General features: G+C 42.2%; 1 long non-coding RNA gene across 1 annotated transcript in view; it reads left to right on the top strand.

Moving 5' to 3' along the window:
- LOC138762961 (uncharacterized) overlaps positions 1 to 11,409 on the top strand; it is a 53,873-nt gene extending 42,464 nt beyond the window's left edge. The window contains exon 3 of the long non-coding RNA XR_011357266.1: positions 11,062 to 11,409. This is a non-coding gene — a long non-coding RNA (uncharacterized lncRNA). The remainder of the gene's footprint in view (positions 1 to 11,061) is intronic.
- Positions 11,410 to 15,829: the final 4,420 nt, after the last annotated feature.

Here is a 15,829-nt window from a genome sequence, read left to right as displayed (position 1 = left end):
TTGTGAGAAAATCAAGAGTTTACAGATCTGTTTAGAGGACTTATTGAATATAGTCTATCCCTATATGTGGATGACCTTCTACTTTTTAGTTCTATCTTCAGGATATGTATAATCAGGTATAGTGTTGTTAATTTCACGTTTTAGCAAGTTCACAGGTTATAAACTTTATCTACACAAGAGTGAACTACTGCCATTGAAGTGAATAGTGAATGAACAATTTAAATATTTAGGTATTACAATAACTAAGAACTTTAAAAAATCTTTTCAAAGAAAATTTTGCAGTCTTAGTTAACCAAACGAAATTAATTCCTATCGGATGGTGTAGAACTCATCGAAAGAATCAAAGACTTGTTGATCCAAACCAAGGCTTTTATTAGCAAAAGACAGGAGCTCTTCACAGGTGGCCGACCAGTCCAGAATGATCCGACCTGGCTAGGGACACAACCCTTTAAGGCCCAGACAGTAGGCATGGCTTAGCTCTCAGCCAATTGCTGTAAGCACAGTCTAGATACTGTAACTATATACACTATATACATTGGTGATAGATCTGTATTATCACAGATGGTCACTACTTTCTTTGACTAATGACTGGTCATATTAAGTTGATTAAAATGAATATTTTACCAAAATTTTTATATTTATTCCTATCACTACCAATATTTATTTCTAAGTCCTTTTTGACATATTGAAATCAATATTATGTCATATACGGGGCAAAAGAAAATCTAGACTGAGTAAAAGATAGCTCCAGAATACAAGAAATAATGGAGGGGGGGGGGGGCTGGCATTACCCAATTTTAGATTCTACTCCTGGGCTATGAACATAAGGAATATGCTATTGTTGTTGCAATGTGAAAAGACAGATGACTGCCTGTATTGGAGGATTTAAACCATGTTTTTTGCTTCAGCTTTAAAACATGTTTTTTACTTTTGCAGGCTTTGCTTCTGCAAGGCCGAGAACCTGCTTGTTTTTAAGAATCAGCAGACATAAGCTAAATTCCACCATGGGGCTCAGAGATGCAGTTGTCTGACAAAAGGACATCTGTATACCAAGGGCATTTAATCTTCCTGCCTGTTTTGGTCACAGACTGCCAGAGACCTAGCCTTGACGCAAAATAAACCATTGAATTCAAAGTGATAAGCTGAAAGTTGTGTTATTCGATAGAAGCCTAGGCATGCTAGCTTGCTCGCTTATCTTTCTTTTTTTGTGCTGGGAATAGGTGCTTGGGTAAGCAGTTTTTGGGTAATATAAGCCATGGTCCCACTGCTGAAGTTTGAGACTCTCCGAGAGGTGGCAACATCTCTCAGCAAGAAGAAGAACTTCTAGAGTCCAGCCAACGTCCTGGTCGGGGGAGGTGGAGAAGCTGCTACTGGCGCCCTGACACCCTACTACAAGTGTGCGGTCATTGCCTCACTTCAGCAGTTGGGACCAGTCCAGGCGTTGATAAGTATAATTGGGAAGGGCTTGCATATTGTAGTTTGATATCAGCTTTAGAATTTGTAATAAAGATTTGTATAAACTGAACTGCTCTCGGTGTGTGTGTCTATTTTCTTTCGGTAGCTCAAACATTGTGATCAATCTAAAATGAACAAAGTGAGAGGTACAAGTTTACCCAGGACACTGCCCTAATTGGATTGAGATGGGATTGAAATCCTTTAATGTTGGACTGATGGGAAGACTGGAGTTGTGGCTGCTACAGGCTCACGTATTTTTCTTGTATTGCATTTGAAGAATTCTCCATCCACACCAGCGCTGGTCATAACACTCCTGGTCCTACAGGAAGCTTCTAAGTGATCTTCTCTGTTAGTTACACTCAAAATGGAGCGGTCTCTCCAAATGACCTTCACTGTTAGTTGCAATCAAAATGAAGTACTTTGCTTCCCAAAAGACCCTCCTGGCGCAGGTCAATCCACCGAAAAGGCCCATTCATTCACAGAGCATGCTTTGCTCTGAATTCCACAAAATGGCTGGCCACGAGCTGCTTCAAAAAGCTGTTTTCTCTTCAGCATCAGAATGGTTCTCCCCTGCAAAATCACAATGTCTTTGCAAATTTATCAAATCTGGAACAGACTATGACAAACCTTCCTTCAGTTTTTCCAATGTATCGAATTGTTGCTGTGACTTGTATTGTCATGGTGCTTGTGTGAAATGTTAAATGTTACTGTGACCATTCAGTTCCTCCTGTCTATACTATCCCTTACAGTGATAATCCCATTTTACTAAGACAGGAACTCGTAATAGTTGATTGAGATATATATTAAGGGCTTGAATATGAATGTAGCAGTATTGTGTAAGGAACAAAGAGACAGGACACAGATTTGTCATATCAAAAAGTCTTTATTTGACTGTGAGGGAAATTTGCCACTAAGAATCACACACATTTACACATTCATACAAGTACATGCAGTACAGTCGCATGGGGCTCAATTAAACAGGTAATGACTACAAACTACACTAAAAATAGTGTAGAGAAAAGATGCAGAAGCAGTACCCACCATCCCTCTACCCAGTGCAGGTACAGCACTAAGATTAATTGGAAAGATGAAACACAGTAAAATGGTCGTTCGTTAGTGTGCATCACAAAATCCTCGCACCCATTTCTGGCACACACCTTAGCATTGATTCTCCAGCGATGGCTCTGGTTTGTGACCTGCAGTAGAGGTCAGGTTCATTCCTCAGGGAAAAGGCTTTACACCCCCGATAGTCAGTAGGTCTGGCCCAGGTAAGCTAACAGAGCCAGTAGCAACTTGTTGCAAGCTGAGTGCTCAGCATGGGTAGTCTTGACCTTGATGAACAGATATGGTGGCTTCCCATCAGGTTCCCTCCAGAGAGGTCACATGATACTCCACACTGCAACCAAGTATGGTTAGTAAGTTTATGATGACACAAAAGTGAGTGGTGAAGTGGATAGCAAGGAAGATTATCTAAGGCTACAGCAGGATATGGAAAGTTAGGCAGAACAGCAATCCCACCAAGTGTAAGTTGATGCATTTTGGGATGTTGAATGGGGTAGGCCTAACCTTTCCTCTAATTAAATTGACTAAAAGGGAACACTCTGTCCAGGGTCGAGTTTTGCGCATGCCTTGACAATATGATTAAAAGCTTCTCAGTTGATTGATTCAGATTTATTAAATCTTAAATACTACCCTCAAAATGCACAGGCATATTTCTGTTCGTTTAGGAGACTTGCAAGAACAAGATTATTTTTATGGAGCATTTTAACCCGAGACACCACCAGGATGTGAGAGGCTCTCGGGAAATGGAGAGGCGACTGCAGTTTGCATTGAAAGGTGATGATTTTACCCCAGTCTTCGTGGCAAAACATAGGCTGAGACAGCAGAGAATTTCAGGGAACAAAGATAGTTTGCCCCCCTTCTCCGGTCTCTCCGCACCCCCCCCCCCCCCCACCATACCCTTGGGACACTCAAACTCAGCCTATTAACTTTGAAATATTCCCCAAGTACCCCATTTTTTCAGGCTGTGGGATGTGGATCACAGTGGTTCATGAGGTAAATAAAATCCGTAGTGACCCTTTGTGATTCTGACATTAATTACCTTAAATCAGAACATTCTGCCCCTGAGATCAGGGTTCATTCACTCATAGCCATACATTATCGTGAAAGCCTCCATAAAACCTTGTGTGACTCTCTGAAAGGTGATGGATTCAATCTCTCCCCATAACCAAGGGACTTCTACACCTCATTTATGGATACCTCTGCATGTTTCTTGAAGTGTGTGAGCCCTCCAAGAACTGAAAAAGGCATATCATAACTCACACGGTAAGCGCCTGGAGGCAGTTAGTAGCACTGGTGGGGCTGGTGGGCGTCACAGAGGAGGTCTCTCATTCAATCACCCAGCAGCGCCCACCAGTCAGCCACTAATTACTTAACTGCCTCTGAGCGCTCTGGTTGAGGTGCTTTAATTCAACCCACCCCCTCCCCAATCATCCTCCACCTTTCCACCAAACAATCAGATTTTTAACATCTCTCTGACCAAATTGGATGTTAGAAATCTAATCGTTTGGTGGAAAGGTGGAGGATTGCACATACCTCAAATCGTCCTCCCACCACAGTGCCTCCGCCAGCTGCCAGAAACCACCACGAGTGTCACCCCAGCAACGGCGCAACGCCAACTCTGCCCACACTCCACAGTCACTGGCTTCACCTGCACAGTAAGTGTGAAACTATGAACCGAGACCGGGCTACCCTTTACTAAGTTGGCTGAAAATTAGGAGCTCAGGCCCCCTTTACCCTCCGGGCCCCTAGGCTTCAGCCTAAGCAGCCTAATGGTTAATCTGCCACTGGATCTAACCTCAATGTTGTTAGCTCCCAGAATGCTCATTCAGAATATATACCCAAGACTTCCAAGCGACATGTGGCTGTGGAGTAATTTGTAGGAATATTTCAAATGCCTTTCTCTGCTGTGAACAGATGGTCAGCACTTGGCTTGAACTGCATTGTGGATCAGGCAGATTGTGATTAATATGTGTCAGCTCGAATGGGAAAAACTTAAAGCAACACCCTTCAAGGTATCCAGACCCCGAGCCGAGAATCTAAATTTCTACATTGTGGCTCTGGATTCCAGGCACCCACTATTCTCTGTGTACAAAGCTTAGCCCTGATGTCTCCCCTAATCATTCCTCTCCTCACTTTGTATAGATATCCTCTGGTGTTTGCTACTCTCACCTTGGGGGGAAAAAGATGCTAGCTGTCCACCCTTCTATTCCTCTCATCATCTGGTGGACCTCTATTAAGTCACCTCTCATCCTTCTTGGCTCGAGAGTGGAAACCCCGAGCTCTGATAACCATGCTTCAAAAGACACGTTCTCCAATCCAAGCAATATCCAGTTAAATCTCCTGTGCACTCTCTCCATTGCTTCCCCATCCTTCCTGTAATGAGTTGACTAGAATTAAACGCAATATTCCAAATGTGGTCTAAGCAGAGTTCTATAGAGCTGAAATATATTCTCTCAACTCTTGGACTTATTCCCCCGACTAATGAAGGTCAGCATTCCATAAGCCTTCTTAACTACCCCATCCACCTGTCCAGCAACCTTGAGAGATCTATAGATATGGGCCCCAAGATCTTTCTTCTCAAAATAACCTTGCAACACGATCTTTTATGTTGTATCATAGCAACGGAATTATATTATAAGATTCTAAGCCAAGTATCTGAAGAGAAAATTTAGCAGAAGAACTTTAATGTGTCAGAATGGTCTGAATTGATAGAATTTGATTGTGACACATGGCTACAGTGAAAAAAATCTTAATATCCACTCTACTGAAATGTTCTATCATTTCTAAAAGTGCAGTACACAATATTTGATATATAACATACAATACAATACATGATATAGAATATTGGGTGCAGAGGAACACATAGTTCAGTTCTTGATTCAGTACTTTTTATAGTCTGATGTTTCAGATACAATATTTTGTTGTACATCGTGCACAATGTTGAAGAGTGCAATATCCGATGTATGTAACATGCATCATGTCAGCATTTTTAAGCATGTGTGCAATAAATCATATGGTCTGTGATGCAACGTATCAGACAGCATCAGAATTAGAATTTATTGTCATGTCCAAGTCACAAAATTCATTGTCTTGCTCCAGAGCAAACATTCGTATAAACCACCTTACAACAATAAATAAAAATAGTGAACGAAAAGTTGAAGTCAAAATGATGCCATGGCACACATGCTGGAGAAACTCCTTATATAGCAAAGATAAAAATACGTAATTGATGTTTCAGGCTTGGCCTTTTACTATTCTGCCAAGAATTGGAGGAACAATACCTGATTTTCCATCTGAGCACTCCCCAGCCGGATGGCATTAACATGGACTTCTCCCACTTTCTGCTAACCTGCTCTCCCTTCCCCCTCCCGTCCATTCCCCCATCAGCTCTCCAACCCCTTCCCTCCCTATTCACCCAATCATCCCTCCTCCCCTTGCTTGCTGCTGTGCCATCCCTCCCTTCTCCAACTGCCTCCTTCCTTACTCTTTTATTTGGAGACCTGCCAACATTTTTCCATACCCGATGAAGGGCTTAAGCCTGAAATGTGGATGATGTATTTTTAACTTTGCTATAATGGACACTGCTTGACCGGCTGAGTTTCTCCAGCGTTGTATTTCTACATGTTTCACCATATGCAGGGACGCACAGAGCCCACAGCATGTGGTGGAGAGCATAGTATTCAGAGGAGAGGGACTTGAATGCCAGACCTTGCAGTAGAAGAGCTACAGGTTATAACAGCATCTCAAAGAGTTACAATTTGGACTCTGAATATATAACCAATCAGCAACAATAGGCCTATCTTAAAATGAGTTTGACGTAATTAATAGCTGCCAAATCAGGAGACGCAGAGGGGGGAATAATAGAAATTGTGTTAAACTACCAAGAAATATAAACTATACATAAAATTCATATAATATGCACAGTTTAGATAGGTAGATTACACAAACCAAGTAGGCTTGCAGTTTCTGTATGTACTTCAAAAAATATATGATACTTTACTACCTCATTGCTTGTTGCACTCAAATGCAGATGTTGCCAGGTCAAACCCTGGCTGGGCCTGCAAGTATCCATAGAAACCAACTATCTGCTGGTTGGCTTGCAATATCTTTGGGTCTTCTCGACATTGACATTCAATATTTCACATTCTGGAATGCATCAGTATTATTGTGGACACTGCCCCTTATGAAACAGGAAGTATCATCTGAAATTAGTTTGTGAAGGTTGTCAATCATCAGATAAATGCAGGCAAGACAAGAATGTTTGATGGTTCAAGTGTATCAGGGCTCGGCTGCAGAAATCCTTATAAGTAAAAGCTCAGTGCTGGAGAAACTCAGCCAGTCAAACAGTGTACATTATACATTCTTCTTCTTTGGCTTGGCTTCGCGGCTTTATGGAGGGGGTAAATGTCCACGTCAGCTGCAGGCTCGTTTGTGGCTAACAAGTCCGATGCGGGACATGCAGAAACGGTTGCAGCGGTTGCAGGGGAAAATTGGTGGGTTGGGGTTGGGTGTTGGATTTTTCCTCCTTTGTCTTTTGTCAGTGAGGTGGGTTCTGCGGTCTTCTTCAAAGGAGGTTGCTGCCCGCCGAACTGTGAGGCGCCAAGATGCACGGTTTGAGGCGATATCAGCCCATTGGCGGTGGTCAATGTGGCAGGCACCAAGAGATTTCTTTAGGCTGTCCTTGTACCTCTTCTTTGGTGCACCTCTGACACGATGGCCAGTGGAGAGCTCGCCATATTACACGATCTTGGGGAGGCGATGGTCCTCCATTCTGGAGACGTGACCTACCCAGTGCAGTTGGATCTTCAACAGCGTGGATTCGATGCTGTCGGCCTCTGCCATCTCGAGTACTTCGATGTTAGGGATGAAGTCGCTCCAATGAATTTTGAGGATGGAGCAGAGACAACACTGGTGGAAGCGTTCTAGGAGCCGTAGGTGATGCCGGAAGAGGACCCATGAGCCGAACAAGACACAAGAGCAACTTGTTCGTGAACTACTCTTTGCAGACGATGCCGCTTTAGTTGCCCATTCAGAGCCAGCTCTTCAGCGCTTGACGTCCTGTTTTGCGGAAACTGCCAAAATGTTTGGCCTGGAAGTCAGCCTGAAGAAAACTGAGGTCCTCCATCAGCCAGCTCCCCACCATGACTACCAGCCCCCCCACATCTCCATCGGGCACACAAAACTCAAAACGGTCAACCAGTTTACCAATCTCGGCTGCACCATTTCATCGGATGCAAGGATCGACAACGAGATAGACAACAGACTCGCCAAGGCAAATAGCGCCTTTGGAAGACTAAACAAATGAGTCTGGAAAAACAACCAACTGAAAAACCACACAAAGATTAGCGTATACAGAGCCGTTGTCATACCCACGCTCCTGTTCGGCTCCGAATCATGGGTCCTCTACCGCATCACCTACGGTTTTATACATTATTGCAAAGATAAAGATACATAACCAAAGTTTCGGGCTTGAGTCCTTCATCGAGGTACTTCAACCCAGTGTCTATAGACTTTAATGTTTTACTTCCTTTTAAATAAATTCTGTTTAGACTCACAGGCTGAGATCCATAATTATACCTTTGTTTATCTTACAGCCTGGCATCTGTTATTTTTTTCCACACCTCACAGCCTGCTACTTCTAGTTCTGTATGTGCCTGGTCTACTTAATGTAACTTCTGACTGTTAGTCTGTAACCAAAAGTGTAGAATCTTTTCTTTAATTGTTTAGTTTATGGTTTTGAAAAATCTTGAGAGAAATGATCAAACCACCTGGTTTGTTGTAACTTTAAAAGACAGGTTTGCTGTTGTTTGGAATCCACATTTTACTCTGCTCCCGCTATCCCTCCAAGCTATCCTCAACCTCACTCTCTCCCTTAATTGCATCCACCCTTCCACTCTTCATCTTTCCCTTCCATTCATTCACACCCAACCTACCCGCCAGCCCTCCATTCCTTCTCCTACCCACCAGGGGTGCAGTGCTGCTGGAGCTCGCCAGAGTGCCTCTGTAAAGAAAAGGCAAAGTAAACAAGCAGGGAATTTTAGCCAGTGGAGAACTTAACAGCAGCCACATATGTGAGGGGTGCCGGGCGCTGGACAAAGTGGCAGCTCTCTGTCTGCCTTATGGTAGACAAAAGTTAAAAGAATTTCATGTATGTTACATTCTAAATGTAGTATTATGTGACAAAAAAATGGAACCTCTAACTTTAAATACAGAAAGGGTCAGCGTCATGCCACCCCCAGCACCCCCACCCCAGCACTATTCTGGACATAGAAAGAACCTGAACACTCGTCCTCCTTCCTCATCCTACCGTTCGCTCTCAATTATACGACACTAAATACAACATGGTGGTCACCAAGCCCGGGTCTCGCAAGACCTCCTTGTCGCTGTTTATTTTGATGCATTGGCCACCCCTGCTGTAGGCACTATTTTGCATAGATAGACTAGTGCCCACCCCCAACCTCTCCCTCCTCCCCCCCCCCCCCAACCATGGTCACCCTCTATTAGATTTGATCTGACACTGACTCTAAATACAGGGGATTTTACGGAAGCAGGTATTAGGGTGAGGGATGGGTGGCTGGTGGGAGGTAAAATACCACTAATAATATTAGGATATATGATCATTTTTGGCACCTAAAAAAATTAGCACTGCGCTCCAGATCCTTCCCCCTCAGTTCCCTTTCTTTCTTTCAGCTCCACCCCCCACCCCACCCCGCAAAAAAATGCCTTTCCCACCATTCATTTCACAGATCTCTTGGTACCCACCTCTCTCACCCTCACCCTTCCACTGCAAGACTAATTGGTTCTTAAGCACAGATCAGGAACAGCGCTAAAAATAGAAGGAGCATCAATTATTAATTGTAAAAACAGAATGAAACCAGTGTCTGGAAGAGGCAAAAATATTAATTCTTTCATAGATCATGATGTCAATCTAGACAATAACCTGAAGGAGAAACATGAAGAACGGGTCCTTTTTTATTTGTTTCCATGGGAACATCCGACATGACGTCAAGGTCTTAAAGGTGATTCATCTTCAAAAATTTTGGTTGTGAATACGAAACAAGTCTTCATCTACTGACTCACCATACTGTTCTCTATATTTTTTTTCCATGTGCCCACTCTCCCTTATTATATTGTCTCTGAGTCATTTTCAACCAAATCTTTTCAAGGTCCATCAACACATTGATGTCATCACCTTGTTTGTTTTTCAAAAGGAGGCAAGCAGAGAAACAAAGAAAATATCCAACCATATCTCTCTAAGCTGTGGCACGTACACAGTGATTGTACGGAAGAATACGTGTTGAAATTCATCTTAAAAAAGTGTTCGCCTGCCTTGATAGAATAGTCTGAATTGGCTCTGCACTCCCATGTCACTCAGTCCGGTGTTCATCTGCAATTTGATTTTGTGTCCTGTATAGAACCATAGAATATTACTGCGCAGAAAACAGGCCCTTCGGCCTGTTGAACTATTATTCTCCCCAGTCCCACTGACCTGCACCCGGACCATGGCCCTCCATACCCCTCCCACCCATGTACAGGTATATCCCACTTTATGAAACAAGAGCATTCCTAGGAAACCTTTCGTAAGCCGAAATGGTGTAAAGCAAAGACCCATTCACTACTATTGAAGGCGTTTTTTTGTAAAAGCAAAAACTCATTCAAATCCTTTCGTAAAAGCGAACATGGCTTTCTTCGTAAAACCGAATTTCCGTAATTCACCATTTCAGATGACTGCTCGGTCCACACTCCCGCCAGTCTCTGTGTGGAGAAGTTCCCCATAAATAATTCCCCTTTCACCCTTAACCCATGTCCTCTGGTTTGCATCTCACCTAACCTCAGTGGAAAAACCCTACTTGCATTTACCCCTCATGATTTTGTATACCTCTAACAAATCTAGGTTAATTTTGGGTGTAATTGGGGGCCATGGGTTAAAATGGCTTCTACTGTTTTAAAATGTAAAATTTTTGTTATAATACTGGAATCTTCCTTGGTTGATGAGCAATTTTGGGTCATGATATTTAAAATTAAACTCATTTAATATAAATTATGGGTTTTTTTTCAGGTGAGAGGCAGTTATAATTAGTTGATATTTTTCACATTGCTAGAGGCTGAGACCTTTCTCCAGATTATCACCCACGCTGCCAACACATTTTTATTAAATGATTAATGTTTTAAACAGTGTGTACCTTAGCGTTATAATATTTAACTTAAGGCATTCCATGTAAGCAAAATCGATCTGATTTTGAGCAACCCCAAACTGTAGATGCTGGAATTCTGAATGAATAAAAGGGTAGATGGAGGAACTCAGTGGGTTAGGCAGTCAATCTTTCAGGTTGGGACCCAAAAATCTTAATGGAGGGTCCCAACTTGAAACTTTGACTCACTATTTTTATCCATGGATGCTGCCTGACCAATTTGGATTTCACTGAAGGTTTTTGTTCCAATACCAGTGGGGGTTTAATTTGTGACATCCTACTGCAGAAGTTTGTCCTCATATTTTATATAACATAGAGGAGGCTAATTGGACCAACGATCTTGGTCTTTCAGGCATTCATATATGTTCCATTTATACAATGTGAAGAAGAACAAGGGAATTTTCTACAGCATCAGCCCTCAAGACATTCAGAAGCAGCCAGGGTAGAACAGCCAGTCTAATTGGCATCCTGTCCTTCATCATATGCATTCATTGCCTCCACCACTGACTGCTGAGGTTACAGTCCGGATCATTTATGAGATGCACTGCAGTTACCTGCCTTGACTTCTCCAGCAGTGTCCTTCAAATCTGAAACATCTACCTTATCTACTAAGAAGGATAAAGGTTGCATACAATTAGCAAAAGGCTAATTCTGACCTTGCAAAATGAATGAAAAAGATTGTTAAATGTTTATTACCATGCAGAGGCTTGTGGGACCTTGATGTGTGCAAGCTGGTAAGTGTGTTTCTTAATTCTGCAACAATTATTAGATTTCAAAATATTTCACTGGCTATAAATTTCTTTGGTACATTCTGAGGTCAATAAATATAAGCTCTTTTTTGTGCTCTTGCAATTATCCACCTTTAAGTGTTTTGAAATGCACTATATCAGGCAATCAATTCCATATCACAAGCACTCCATCTTCCTGTGGGTTCCTTGACTACCAATGGGAAAATTTGACCCTCAATCAACACCCAGAAATTTACATGCAATGATTTAATCTTCCCCTAACCTCTCTTCTCTAAGAACAAGCAATCCCAGCTTTTTCTGGTCCTTCTCTTAGCTGAAGGTCTGAAGATTTGGTACCAAGCCTATGAATTTCTTCTTCATTCCATGTCCAGTAAAACCCCTGTTAACCAGAATCCAGGCAAATGGCCACCTCAAGAAACCAGCAAAAAAAATTGCAGAAAATAAATAGGTAAAAAATATACTGTTCCTCGCTGTTAGTTTGCCAACCCATGCAACACACAACCTCAAGAAACTGGATAATTCATTTATTCAGCATTAACAATCCCCATAGGTGCCGGATACCAGGGGTTTTACGCTATTTGGCATTCATCCCAAAATATGTTGCCCAGTATTGGATGCAATCCTGCATCTAACCATTCATTTATGGTTGTAACGTGACCTCATTGTCTGTAAACATTCATGTATGTTTTTGTAAGCTTTTTAACTTCTCTTGTTGCATTCAAAGTTTTATTTGTTTTAGCAGGTGATCTGTGTTGAGCAGTGCTGGTGACTTTAAACCATATTATTTATGTTGTGTTAATCTGCTCCCCACTCACTGTTTCCCTTCCTTTCCTTTTAACACTTTTTCAGCCTTTCCCTCTTTCCGTGCTCCCCAACTACTCCCCCAATATCACACTCCACCTACTCCTGCATCCCTCCCTCTCATCCCATCCTCTCTGATCATCCCCATCATTTCATTCCCCTCCCCTCACATTCCCTTCCATGGCTCCCTGAGCTTCCACTTACAGCACATTCTCTGGGTTTCCCAGACTCTCATCCTTCTCTCCTTATTCACCCCTCACTCCTCAGAATCCCTTTCTCCAATCTCACTCCTTTTGTTAGCCATCATATCTACCTCATGATCCCTCTCCCACAATACGAGGCATAGAGAATAAATAGTAATCTGGAGACCTGGATTAAAGATGAGGAGACGCGAGTTAATTTTCAATCATGACAAGTACAGAATGCATATTGTTAGCTAATACACTAAAAACCCCAGTATCCGGCACTTATAGGGATTGGTAGAGGTAAGTGAATTTGGTTGTTGCTTAAGATCGAGTTTTCCATGGATTGGCAAGCTGAGTTTGCTGGGGGTGGGGATGCCAATTTAAAACTTCCATATTTTTTGCCTATTTATTTTCCACAATTTTTTTGTTTCACCAGTTGCTTGAATTCCGGATAACGGGGCTTTTACGAAATAAATTTTAATCACAACCTCAACTAGCCTCAGTTAGGATCACATTAAAATTAACAGATTGCCATTAAAAAAATCATCTCATTTGCGAATATCCATATCTAATCTAGACATTGGGAACAGGTCAGGAGAATGGGACGAGCTGGATTCTACCAGTCACCTACCAAACTCCATGGTTTTGTGAAGTGTAAGGAACCCAAAGCTCCTGGAGGAAGTCCACATCACCCCAGGAGGGAAGTGCAAATGTCAGGAGAGCATCACCGGGGAGAAGGATTGAACCTGTGACACCAGAGCTATGAGGCAACAACTTTATCAGGCACTATCTCCTGTGCTGCTTATTTCTGGGACAATCCAAACCTTTCATTGCCTTTCCATCATCTTCCCCAGATTGAAACAAATTAACATCTTTTTTGCTATATCTAGGTCACTGCTTATCATCTTTAATTTTAATTTAGATTTATTTAATATTAACTTATTCTTAAACATTTTCCAATATCAAACCCGCAGAGCTTGATATTGCATCATTAATATTTACCCAGTATTTTCAGTTCTCAGAAGTAATCAAAGACTCTGGTGATTCTCTAAAATAATTCCATTTCAAAATTGCAGAATCCCTCTTACTCCACTGTTTGAAAACTTTCCATGTACAATATGCAGTTTATGAATAACATCTATGGAGAGGAAGTGTTTAGAGGGATATGGAATGAATGCAAGCAAATGGGACTAGCAGGAACAAATTGGGCCAACAGGCCATTTTTTGTGCTGTAGGACTGAATGACTCTACAACAGGGGTATCCAAAGTGGTCAATATCAACCCCTGTGGGTTGATGGGACAATCCAAGGGGTCGATAAATGCCAGGGGCTCAATAAACAGTGGCAGGGTGTGTTGGTTGAACTTTTGTGGTCGAAAGCAAGTGCGTGTCTATGCCAAGAGTGCCTAGCCTCTCACGAGAGCTGGCCTTGCTCTCTGCTTAATAAGTAGAGGGTGAAGGACTGACGGAGAGAAGAAGAAGGAGGTATATGTCCAAACTGCCACCACCACCCCAACTCCCCCCCCCCCCCCATCCAGCATTGCCAACACAACCCTGTCTGTCTGGAGCCGCCACCACCAACCCCTCCATCCAGTGCTGTCACCACAACCATCCCATCCACCCCTCCAGTGCCGTCACCACCCCAAGGATTCCATGCCTGGGGGGAGGTCAATGAGGTATCAAAGATTCCATGAAGGGGTCAATGGTCTAAAAGGTTTGGTGGCAACTGTTCAACAAGCCCTGAAATGGTGAGACTGTCTCTCATTTCCACAGATTCTGACTGGCCAGCTGATTGTTTCTGTAGGTCAATCCATAGGACCATAAGAGTGGCAGAGAGGATCACTGGAGTCTCCCTCCACCCACCCCACCCTCTGCCTGTACATCCGTCCACTCCTCGCCATTGATGTGATCTACCAGGATCATTATGTGAAGAGAGCGTTTAAAATCATTGAGGACCCCTTCCACCCTGTTCACGGCATCTTTCACTTGCTCCCATATGGAAAGAGATACAGGATATCAGAGCCAGCACCACCAGGCTGAGGATCAGCTTCTTCCCACGGGCAATGAGAACGTTGAATGACAAAAGGAACTGCTCACACTAACCATCTGAGACTCTCATATTTCCAAAACAGAATTTATCTATTTATTTAATATTGTGGATGTATTGTTTATCTGCATGTGTGCTATGCCTGGTTGTGTGCCTGCGTGTTTTGCACTGAGAACCAGAGAACGCTCTTTCATTTCGTTATACTTGTTCAATCATGTGACAATAAACTTGACTTGACACATCATTTTCTGTTTTTATTTCAGATTCCCAGCCTCTGCAGGTCTATATTTGATTTTAATTGCAGGGACTAGACTAGAGAACACAGAATGGAAAAAGTAGATACTAATATGATACGTAAACCAAACTTTTGTACGTTTAAGGTCTATTACTCATGTATGATGTCAACTATCTGGCTCATAATGGACATATACAATGTAGTTAAAGAGCTGAATACACAAGATATATACTGTATATTTCAACAATACTTTGTACCTCTCAGTAATGACTGTATGCCATGTGTGTACAATAATGATATTTTCTTAATAGATCTCCCATGACATTACACAGGAAATGAAGAGCAGGTGAATCAGGGTTACAATCTGGGCATAATTGGATCAGATCTGTCCTGTCAACCATTGCATTCAGGCTGACAAATATTTCTGAGGCAACAGTTAGTCGCGCGAGGGGTAGGAGTGACCTTAGAGTCTTCTTTTGAACTTCATATTGTCCATTTGCTTTGCCCATAACTGGTACAAGTGAAATGTCAAACCAAAACAAGTCTGACAAAGAAACCAGCCTTTTCTCAGTTTAAATACAGTACTAGATTATCCAAAATGTGTTTAAATGACAAAAGCCATAATGAGATCAGGAAAACTTCAATAAACAGGTGACTTAAATAGAATTTTTGTCTTCAAAGAGATCACCAACTCTTGACATGCATACATACAGTAAAACTCCAATAATCTAGTACCTTCAGGACATTGACAAACAGAATATCTGAAGTATTGGACATATCTCCAGTCATAGCCCAATTCACTTTTCAGTCACATTGAAAATATAATAAATTTTCTGGAAAACCTTGCAAGTTTAGAGGAAGGTTGAGAAACAAGGCCCGAGTGAGTTTGAAAGGAACATAGGGATCAAAGGAAAGCTGAAAATAATGTCCTGGTGAGGTTAAAGGGAATAAAGGAAACAGAATTCATTGAGTCAGACACCAAACCATTAGGATTTCAAAATAAATCAGAAAAGGATTGTTAGAGTTTTGGGGGGGAGGGGGGGGGGGGATTCACAAAAAAATTAGATCCTGACTCACATTTAGTCTTTCAATCTCATGAACTCAA

The sequence above is a fragment of the Narcine bancroftii genome, chromosome 5 (genome assembly GCF_036971445.1).
Source record: "Narcine bancroftii isolate sNarBan1 chromosome 5, sNarBan1.hap1, whole genome shotgun sequence".
Taxonomy (NCBI): domain Eukaryota; kingdom Metazoa; phylum Chordata; class Chondrichthyes; order Torpediniformes; family Narcinidae; genus Narcine; species Narcine bancroftii.
The sequence above is the reverse complement of the archived record's forward strand: the minus strand, read 5'-3'. Positions and strand labels throughout refer to the sequence as shown.